This window comes from Salmo trutta, chromosome 31, assembly GCF_901001165.1.
Source record: "Salmo trutta chromosome 31, fSalTru1.1, whole genome shotgun sequence".
Lineage (NCBI taxonomy): Eukaryota > Metazoa > Chordata > Actinopteri > Salmoniformes > Salmonidae > Salmo > Salmo trutta.
The window spans coordinates 33965179-33974005 of NC_042987.1; the positions used below are offsets into that span (position 1 = coordinate 33965179).

Below are 8827 nucleotides of genomic sequence, written 5' to 3' on the forward strand. Positions count from 1 at the left end.
CCCAAGTCCTCTCCACCCTGGGATTTTTGGCCACTGGAACATTCCAACGGGAGATTGCAGATCAGTCTGGCAATTCACAACCAACCATGAGCCGAATATTGCCTGCAGTCCTTCATGGAATTATTTTATTGACCTGAAAATACATACAGTTTCCATACACTAATGTGCAACAGGCCAGAGTGAAAAGGGATTTCTATACCGTAGCTGGATTTCCCAATGTCATTGGAGCAATTGACTGTACCCACATCACAATAAAAGCACTATCATTGAACGAATTCAACTTCGTCAACAGAAAAGGTTACCATTCTGTTAATGTGCAGGTCATCTGTGATTCACATTTGGCTTTGTTGAATGTAGTGGCCAAATGGGACACATGGGACACATTCATTGTGCAGAACAGTTCAGTCGGCCTTAACCTCCAGGAACGAGCTGTTGAGGATGGACGGCTTATTGGTAAGTGACTTATGTTTTATTTGCAAGGTTTTATTTGCCTCGTTAGACCTCTACTGGGAAACAATATCTGAATGTTGTGTTCATAACTGCAAGAGACCAGGGGCTACCCATTAAAAACATGGCTGATGACTCCCCTGACAAACCCCTCAAACCAGCAAGAGGCAAGTTACAACCAAGCCCACGCACGCACCAGAACAACAGTGGAGCGCACCATAGGCCTGCTGAAAGGGCGTTGGCTGTGCTTGTCTGGGACAGGAGGCACACTGCAATACCAGCCTAGCAAGGTTTGCCTCGGAAATGACATTCCTTCAAATGCCATTATGTGAATGTAATACAATATGCAAATTCCTTTTTAGGTTTGCTACATTGTCAAGGCTTGCAGTGTGCTCCACAACATTGTAATCAAAAATGGCATTCCACTGAATGATCCACCCAGACCCGATGAGCTTCCTGACAGCTTCCTGACACTTCCTGACAGGGAGTGTTTCCCACTACCCATAGCCCTGGCACTGAAGACAAGAGTCAGTATCATACAATGGTTTTAGGTATCTGTTCTTCCAAATATTGTAATCAAATCGACAAGGAAAACACATTTACATTGCACCAGAATGTATTGTCTCACATTTGACACAATCAACAAGTTCTTTCAATGATTGATTTCTCTCTCAGGCCGTTGTGTACATCCTCCAGCTGCTGTTTGAGTCCAAGAATTGATGTGTTGACCTCTTGTTGTTGTTTCAGGACTGCGTCAGTCAAAACATGCGGTGCAGCTGAAGCGCTCGAGCAAAGAGGACACCCTTCTGGTCGGCCTGGGGATGAGGGGTCAGGCAAATCACCCACATCTGTCAAGATTTCATGTTTTGTTATATTCATTTTGACATTTAGTTTGGTTATATATATATATATATCAAGAAAAAATATTTAGATGTGGTCCATGTCTGAATATGGTTGCGAAAATAAAGCTTGACTTACCATCAGTTGGTGTGTCTGGTATTCCTTCAGGGTCTGGGAGAGGGTCATCAGTATCACCATGACAAATGATACCAGACACTGAGGTCTCTCCAATTATGGTGTCAATGCTCTGGTCCGTATCAGACAGTGAAGAGTCACTCTGCCCTCCTCCTGTTGCACTTGTATAGCTTTTGTGGATCATAATATATTTTTTTGCATATGTTTTCAAATCAAACCATTTCTTTTTAATTTCATTAACACTCAGATGAGGCAGAATTTACCACAGCTCTAACCTGCTCCCAAGCAATATTTTTTTCTTATTTGTTAAGACATTGCTAAGGGTTCCAAAAAGTATGGCTTGTTTTGCTTCCACTTCGGTGATCAAAAGTTATATTTCTGTGTCTGACAAGTTTTTTTTCTTTGATTTCCCCATGTTGGCGGACAGAAATTAGTGACATTTCTTGCAGCTTTAAAGGGAAGATTTTTTGGTCATTTAGGGCGGTTCTTTATGTAAATGAGACTTCACGTGCTCTAGCACAGTGTTTTAGAACGTGTCTGATTTATCAAGACAAAATACTTACCATTGTGTGTAAATCAAGCATACGAACAATTGATAAATACCAACTTTTTTGTACTTGCGAACATTCTACATTTTTTTTTGTACGAGTTAATTTAGAAGCTTTTCTACGCAACATTGATGAATGAGGACCCAGGCCCAGCTAATCAGAATGAGTTTTTCCCAATAAAAGGGTTTTATTACAGACCGAAGTCCTCCTCAGTTTCATCAGCTGTCCGTGTGGCTGGTCTCAGACAATTCCGCAGGTGAAGAAGCCAGATGTTGAGGTTCTGAGCTGGCGGGGTTACACGTGGTCTGCGGTTGCGAGGGTGGTTGGACACACTACCAAATTCTCTAAAACGAAGTTGAAGGTGGCTTATGGTAGAGAAATTAACATACAATTATCTGCTAACAGCTCTGATTGACATTCCTGCAGTCAGCATGCCAATTGCACGCTCCCTCAACTTGAGACAACTGTGGCATTGTGTTGTGTGACAAAACTGCACATTTTAGAGTGTCCTTTTATTGTCCCCAGCACAAGGTGCACCTGTGTAATGATCATGCTGTTTAATCAGCTTCTTGAAATGCCACACCCGTCAGGTGGTTGGAGTATCTTGGCAAAGGAGAAATGCTTGCTAACAGGGATATAAAGAAAGTTGTGTGCAAAATTTGAGAGACATAACCTTTTTTGTGCGTATTGAACATTTCTGGGATCTTTTATTTCAGCTCATGAAACATGGGACCAAAACTTCATATGTTGTGTTTATATTTTTGTTCAGTGTATAATGGACCTATATACACTGAGTATACAAAACATTAGGAACACCTTAATAACCTTAATATTGAGTTGCACCCCCTTTTGCCTTCAGAACAGCCTCAATTCAATTCAAAATCTTTCCACAGGGATGCTGGCCCATGTCGACTCCAATGTTTCCCACAGTTGTGTCAAGTTGGTTGGATGTCCTTTGGGTGGTGGACCACTCTTGATACACAGAGGAAACTGTTGAGCATGAAAAACCCAGCAGCGTTGCAGTTCTTGACACGCCTAGTACCATTCCCCATTCAAAGACACTTAAATCTTTTGTCTTGTCCATTCACCTCTGAATGGCACACACACACAATCCATGGCTCAGTTGTCTCAAGGCTTCAAAATATTTGTTTAACATGTCCCTTCCCCTTCATCTGCACTGATTGAAGTGGATTTAACAAGTGACATCAGTAAGCGATCATAGCTTTCACCTGGATTCACCTTATCAGTCTTTGCCATGGAAAGAGCACGTGTCCTTAATGTTTTGTACACTCAGTGTATTTTCAAATAACTGCCGATTTTTCTGGCCCGCAAAATGCTTTTGACAAACAAATCGGTCTCGAAAAAAATCTCTGCGGCCCTCTGCTGAATTTTGAAATACTGATGAAGCCCTCGAACCAAAATGATTGCCACCGCTGATCTGATTACAAATACAATATACCCGACAGGCCGATGTATTAAAATAAAATACAAGATACTTTTGCAAAGTATTGTATCTAGATAAAATACTGGCATTTTTGATTGTTTGTATTTTCAAAATACAAAATACATTTGCAAGTACATGCCTTAACTACAACAACATTCTCAGTAAGAAAATTATTTTTACTTGCTATGACTGATCTACCTGTGTAATCTACCTTAGTTGAACGCACTGGCTGTAAGTCGCTCTAGATAAAAGCATCTACTAATGACCAACATCTAAATTTAAATCTAAAAATGTACAATTGCAAAGCACACTATGTATTAGCATTGGCCTTGTTTCAGGGGCAGGGCTCATTAGAATAATACCCAGCGTGCTTTGCAGGTGTTTTACATGTACATTTTGGTCATTTTGCTGACGCTCTCATCGCACGGTAGTGCCATCAGACTTCTGATACCAATGCAGGGTGAAAGGGGGCCACAAAATTGTGAACTGCATAAAAAATTATGAAAATACTAATTATATTTCAGGCAAGTGTAACACAAATGACAAAATACAAAAAATGTATTCAATAGTAATTAAATACGCATTTCAAATACAAGTTTCAGAAATACTGCCCATCTCTGATGGTCATCTATCCAAGTCTATGGACGGATCTGAGAGTCAAGTGGTGCAAAGAATTCAGGGAGGATAATGAATAATATCTGGTTCCTCTTTGTCTCTTCTGAATTGTGTAGAGAATGTTGTTTATTCCAAATCTGCTGCTTTTCCCATTAACTCTCTTGTTCTGTTGCTTTTCCACTAACACTCCATGGGAACATAACATGACCTATTGGTTTCCTGGAAAAATAACTAACTTACTGGACCATGTAAACACTAGAAACAGAGTGGGAGGAAGTGCAATGTTCTATGATCCAAGTATGTTTTGTCAGTTAGTCTTACATCTGGCATCCATTCAGTTGTAGAGGAAAAGTGGGTGAATGCAATTATCTTTCAGCTAGTTTTAGTTTTAGTCCCAAATACACAATTTGATCACTCTTTAGTCGCTAAGAATTTTCCTGCACGGCAAGGAATGCAGATGAGCTTCATGATTGACATAAATTAACTAAAAACCTGTACTAAGACATGGTTATATGAACAGTATTGCACTTTTCATGTAACCTAATTTTGGCCAGCTAATAATAGCCTAACCACCGATCAAGAAACATTATGGACAAAACATTAAAATCCTGTTGTTGCGACAATACTGGTCAAATGAAGATCCTACATCTGTAGATGGTTTGGAGTTGCTAAGTAGATGTTCAACTAACTTTTTACATTTAAGATTTGTTCAATTATCTTCCCTGTTGGAAGGAAGTAAATCCTGTTCATAATGAGAATATATTTGACTGAAGCTGAAGGGCAGCCCACTGTTTAACTGCTGGACATGAAGTCAATCAAATGTGAAAATGTACATGAATATTCCAAGGGTCATTTCATTTATAAAATTGTTGAAAACTGGTGCGTCTGTGTGTAATAATAATGCAATAATAGTGGGTGCTCATTAAAATGCAAATCAATTGATAACATTTTTGACATGCGTTTTTCTGGATTTTTTTGTTGTTATTCTGTCTCTCACTGTTCAAATAAACCTACCATTAAAATTATAGACTGATCATTTCTTTGTCAGTGGGCAAACGTAAAGAATCAGCAGGGGATCAACCACTTTTATCCCCTCACTGAGCAAGTGTGTCTCAATACACATGTGAATTGGAAATGTGTTTTTTTTGCATATCCCAAATCCTCCTGAGAGTGGGGTCACGGCCAGGGTCACCGTTGTCCAGCGCCCATGGAGCAATTAGGGTTAAGTGCCTTGGTCAAGGGCACATCGCCAGATGTTTCACCTTGTCGGCTCAGGGATTCGAAATAGTGACGTGTGTGTGGTGCATTTATCGCGCATTCCATCTCTCTGTGCGTGTTGAGTACCTAAACATGATTGAGATATGACGTCTTGGACACAGAGACATGATGCATGAAATTACATATTTTTCCCAGAACAATAAGGAGGTTAGAAGTGGAGAAACAGACACTGAAGGACATTGAACACCAACCATCTCATCCACTAAAACCAATATAAAGAACATATTCTCCTACGAGACGGTTTGTGAATTAAACAGCCTGCAAGAAAACAATGGTAATATATCTTTCTCTGGGAAACATCCTCATATTTGTCATTTTTTGACAGCTAGGCGAAGCAACCACATATCACACTCATAGTAAGTACATTTTAAATAAGTACCTCAATAAAGTAGTTATCAGCAATGTAGGAAAAGACAAGTGTGAGTTCTTCTTCTTAGGAAACGTGATGGAATGGAGCTTTTTAAATAGAGGTTTTCCATTTGTATAGCCTTGTTATCCAAATCATATTGCCTCCAGGCAAATGAACAATAACTAGGATAAGCATCAAGTATGCCATATGGAGGTACACAAGCATAACATTATCATCAGTCACACTCAACCGTATAGAGGACACGTCACACACCATAACGAACATCAACCGTGTGCATGTATAAAGGACTGGAACACTATAACGAACGTCGGCCGTGCTTGTGTAGATCACCCGCTGGCTGTCTGGCAGCCGCTGGATGAACATCAGATATCGCCGTGAGCTTGTGAGATCAAGTTGTTGATGAACTCTCAACACTAAACTGTGTTGATATCCTTATTCTTCTTCCTCGTCGTTTTCCCTCTCGTGGACAGTGCAGGAACTGTGCAACGTTGATACAGACCCAAAATGTTTGGCATGTCAGCAATCAAGTTTTCTAGATGCAGGACTTTGAAAAAGCTAATTGTAACCTGCCACATCATCCTGATGCGTTTTGACGATGATATATTTTCTTCATCACATACCTCTACTTCCTGTGATGTGAATGTCATATACCTGTAGAATGTTCTGAATCTGTTCCAAGAGGGTCTGCATGATCTCCATCAGTTGTGTAGCTTTGTTTAGGCCAACAACCTCTTGGTTACCAAAGTGATAGTTGTGGTTGTGATAGCGGCTTGTCCCTAGTAAAATAATGAGAATAATGTTTTTTTGTCTCTCATTATTAGACAGTTAAGCATCAAGGGAAACATTAAGACCCATCAGAGATGATTAGTACTGGTGGTCATATCACCTCCAATAACCATTGTCTGCCTCATTATACTTTTAATTGTGATTAGTGGTATGCTGCCATCCACTGGGTCAGCCTGAAAAAGTAAAGAGTATATTTAAAAAAAATGTGTAAAGAAATGCACATAAAAAATTAAACATGTTTGTGGCAGTTCAAAAATCGGTACTTTACACGGTTCCTACTATACACACATGAACTATTCTGCATTACGTGGGCAGACGCCAAATACTCTAACCTGTGGTCTATATGTTCACGCAAGACATTGCACTCTTTTTTCACCCACATGAACTATTCTGAATTATGTGTGCGGACACTGCCCAATAATACACACGCAGTACAAGAGCTTTAATTGTTACATGGACTCAATCTGAATGCCTTATGGTATTAACACTACCCTTTAGAAACATTTAGGAAAATCGTGTTGATAATTAAAACGCACTTATATATTTATTATTCTAGCAGTCCAGGTACATGTTTCGAGAGATGATAACAAGGCACTCGTTTTAATACCACTTTTATTTTTTCTATATTTTTTATTTAACCTTTACTAGCCAAGTCAGTTAAGAACAAATTCTTAGTTACAATGACGGCCTAACCCGGATAAAACCTGAACGACGCTGGGCCAATTGTGCACCGCCCTATGGGACTCCCAATCACGGCCGGATGTGATACAGCCTGGATTCGAACCAGGGACTTTAGTGACGCCTCCTGCACTGAGATGCAGTGCCTTAGACCACTGCACCACTCTTGGACATCGCTTAGTGATGTCAACATCTTTCTATTGTTTGGTTTGGGGGGAAAAAAGGTCAGTTATGCATCGTTAGTCCCCAAAGTGTCCAGTTCTGAAATTCTGCTAATAGTAGCACTTACTGGAAACTGGAGAAAACATCAAGGACTGAGAGGGAGGCACTTTAGCAGTCCAGGTACATTTGGGGTGGGAGGTTCTGCGTAAACAAGATAAAAGGGTTACTAGGTACATTTTCAATCAACGTAAATAAAAGCAGTTCATTTAATCAGCCAGGCTAAAGCGCATCTGCTTGCCAACACAAAATGAAAAACAGAACTATTGATTAAAGGCATGTGTCCTGTAGTATAATGGGGTAGTTTGCTATTATTGTTGGATTGTTTTGAACAGCTGATTGTTGAGTTGGAGCTGTCAGTGACCAGCAGGTAAAATAGGTACAATAACTTCTTCCTTCAGTCTAGATGGGCGTCATACTGTACAATGTGTGTGTCTCCTCTTTTTTCATAGGCCTAGGCTACTGGTTGCATTCAATACAAGGCCATTTTTATTGATCTCAGTTTGCATTGCATGAAATGCATTTATAAAAGGCCAGATGTTTGGACTGTATTTGAAGCTTTACGTCTTGGAAGGAGTGTGATTCTGTTCTTCATGTTTCATGTCATTGTGGCAAGCTAGGTGATACTTGTCGCTGTCTCATGTTTCCGTATTATGTCATCACAGACTGTGTCATAGTTAGGGCCCTGCAAGGTCATAATTCCGGTGTTGATATTGGGGGATCTGGGTGTTCTACCCCCTACATGTTTTTTTTACTTTTTCAAACGCATTTCCTACAATTCTACACAGTTTGACATGACTTATTATGCCTCTCTTCAGAGAAAGAAAGAAAGAAAGAAAGAAAGAAAGAAAGAAAGAAAGAAAGAAAGAAAGAAAGAAAGAAAGAAAGAAAGAAAGAAAGAAAGAAAGAAAGAAAACACCATTGAACCGGTAAATTACTCCAGGAGTAATATTTCCCTTATTGGTACTGAAGCTTGAGGGTTGATGTAATCTGAAAGCAGCTGACAGAGGCTGGACTGGACTTTGATGGAGGCAGACATTGGCAGGACTCATTGCAGCTGACAGACTGGACTGGAGTTTTCTAGCAGACAGTAGCTGGACGTTGAAGATGGCTGACAGAGACTGGACTAAACCTGGAAGGCGGCAGACATTGGCTGGGTTCTGACGGTGGCTAACAGAGACTGGACTTGACCTTTCTAGGAGGCAGACATTAACTGAACTTTGAAGATGTCTGACAGAGACTGGATTAAACCTGGAAGGCAGACATTGGCTGGGCTCTGATGGTGTCTGCCAGAGACTGGACTGGAGTCAAATAAATGTTGTCTGGTCTATCTTGTCCATACTTTTCTGGTGAGCATGGCGAACAGCCACATCTCTTCTGTGTCATTGATGTTCTGAGCCATATTATCAGTCTTATCAGGGCACTGAAGCTTATTTCAACCTCATCAGGAACAAGTAGAAGTCTCAC

At 40.3% G+C, this 8827-nt stretch overlaps 1 long non-coding RNA gene across 1 annotated transcript; it reads left to right on the forward strand.

Moving 5' to 3' along the window:
• The first annotated feature begins 839 nt into the window (after positions 1-839).
• On the forward strand, positions 840-1430 carry LOC115169263 (uncharacterized). Its single transcript, XR_003870832.1, has 2 exons — positions 840-974; positions 1195-1430. It is a non-coding gene; the product is annotated as an uncharacterized LOC115169263 (long non-coding RNA).
• Positions 1431-8827: the final 7397 nt, after the last annotated feature.